Source organism: Eretmochelys imbricata, chromosome 1 (genome assembly GCF_965152235.1).
Source record: "Eretmochelys imbricata isolate rEreImb1 chromosome 1, rEreImb1.hap1, whole genome shotgun sequence".
In the NCBI taxonomy this organism is placed as follows: Eukaryota; Metazoa; Chordata; order Testudines; family Cheloniidae; genus Eretmochelys; species Eretmochelys imbricata.
Window position 1 is genome coordinate 99,715,635 of NC_135572.1, and position 2,604 is coordinate 99,718,238.

The window sequence follows — 2,604 nt, forward strand, 5'->3', positions numbered from 1 at the left end:
ATGCTGATCGTCTAATGCAATGATCAGATTCCTTTGCAGACAAGAAAAAATAGTACTAAATCCCTTCTCTTTAATGTCCCTTTTAAAAAGTGTACTTTTTCTAACCAGTGACTGAAATGTTTTAATACTGGCGACTTTAGTGCATTCTTAACAAAATTTCACCTAAAGCCAGTATCCTGTGTGATATTACTCACTGTAATAGAGTTAACATAACTCACTATTCAATTCATGTACCAATTTAAAAACTTTATGAAATTCCTGACAAAACGTTGAATAAAACTGATACACATGAGTACTAAAAACTTCAAATGGGGAATATTTCAGCAGTACCCACACTTGTCTGAATTACCATAACTAAGACCATCCATTTTCACAAGTTCATTGTGAACCAAATATCTAACATCAATGTTTTATCTTTCATTTTGAAATAGCAATAAAGTTCTTAAACATAATTAAAATGCAAAAACACCTGTTTGGAAGTTCATATTCCTGAAACAAGCAAAATAAGAAACTTGCCTTAGTCAAGATTAAACTAGCAGTGCTCTTTCCAACACAGAGCATGAATATTTTGGAAAGTTTAAGATGGTTACATTTTACTTCTCTGCTAGGCAAGTATACGCAAAAAGAAAAGGAGGACTTGTGGCACCTTAGAGACTAACCAATTTATTTGAGCATAAGCTTTCGTGAGCTACAGCTCACTTCATCGGATGCAAGTGAATGTAGCTCACGAAAGCTTATGCTCAAATAAATTGGTTAGTCTCTAAGGTGCCACAAGTCCTCCTTTTCTTTTTGCGAATACAAACTAACACGGCTGTTACTCTGAAACTAGACAAGTATAGTTCCTTCTGGCCAGTAGATGGAGATAGTACTATTAAACATTAGACTGTCACTTGTATTTAAAAAGCTTGCTAGTTCAGTCCCTGGATTGTCTCCATTCAGAATGGAAATGGTAGAAGTCTGAATGAAGGAAACATTTGTCCAGTTTTCTTGAAACTGGAAACTGTGAGAAACTGAAACTGTGGTGAAACTGTGCCTATGAGAAACCTTTTTTTACACCAGGGCTAAGTTAGCTTTTGTCCGCTTCAGAGGTGCCTGTGCAAGGTAGTTAACATCTTTCAAAGGATATTTACAGAAAAGTGCAGGGAGAATAATTACAGGAAAGTAGCAGAAAAATGGGTTGTATTGATTAGACCTGGGCACAAAAAGAACAAGTGTGAATTCTGCAAGTAACAATTTGTGACTGAATGCATCTGCTATAATATTGGATTCACTCTCTGCTTCTATCAAGGTACAGACTATTGCGGGATCAGCCTCATGAAGGCCTTATCTTGACTAGGGAAAAGGCCAAGTTTAGATCAGGGTTTGCTAATACCTTTAGCTCAGCTTTTTTAGTAGGACAAGTTATTTTGTTGAATCAAACTAAAGGGATTTCCCTGTAACTACACTAGAAGAAGTAGCCTATTTTAGATCTATTTTAGCCCAACTGAAACTTGTCCTCTTTTCCTAGTGTAGACAAAGCCCAAGGGGCCAAGAAGTGAAGATGTTAATGAAGCTCCTTGGGAAAGTTTCTCAAATTGCCTTGAATGAATTCCAAATTCCACCATCCTAGCTGGCATGCCATCTAGTTTTAAGTACTGACTTGTCTGTCATCTATTGGATAAAATGAGAAATGTCATTTTGGATTTCCTGCTCAACAGCTAGTCTGAGGTGAGTAAGTGAAGTCACCACCACTATGGGGATCAGCGCCTAGGTTAAGGACTATTTAGAAAAGCTGTACGTGCACAAGTCCATGGGTCCAGATCTAATGCAGTTGAGGGTGCTGAGGGAGTTGGCTGTTGTGATTGCAGAGCCATTGGCCATTATCTCTGAAAACTCGTGGCAATCAGGGGAGGTCCCGGATGATTGGAAAAAGGCAAATATAGTGCCCATCTTTTAAAAAGGGAAGAAGGAAAATACGGGGAACTACAGGCCGGTCAGCCTCACCTCCCTGGAAAAATCATGGAGCAGTTTCTCAAGGAATCCATTTTGAAGCACTTGAAGGAGAGGAAGGTGATCAGGAACAATCAACATGGATTCTCCCAGGGCAAGTCATGCCCGACCCAACCTGATTGCCTTCTATGATGAGATAACTGGCTCTGTGGATATGGGGAAAGCGGTGGACATGATATATCTTGATGTTAGCAAAGCTTTTGATACGGTCTCCCACAGTATTCTTGCCAGCAAGTTAAGGACTTATGGATTGGATGAATGGACGATAAGGTGGATAGAAAGCTGGCTAGATCGTCAGGCTCAACGGGTAGTGATCAATGGCTCCATGTCTAGTTGGCAGCCGGTATCAAGCGGAGTGCCCCTAGGGTCGATCTTGAGGCTGGTTTGTTCAATATTTTCATTAATGATCTGGAGGATAGTGTGGATTGCACCCTCAGGAAGTTTACAGATGACACTAAACTGATATGCTGGAGGGTAGGGACAGGGTCCAGAGTGACCTAGACAAATTGGAGGATTGGGCTAAAAGAAATCTGATGAGGTTCAACAAGGACAAATGCAGAGTCCTGCACTTAGGAAGGATGAATCCCATGCACTGCTACAGGCTGGTGATTGACT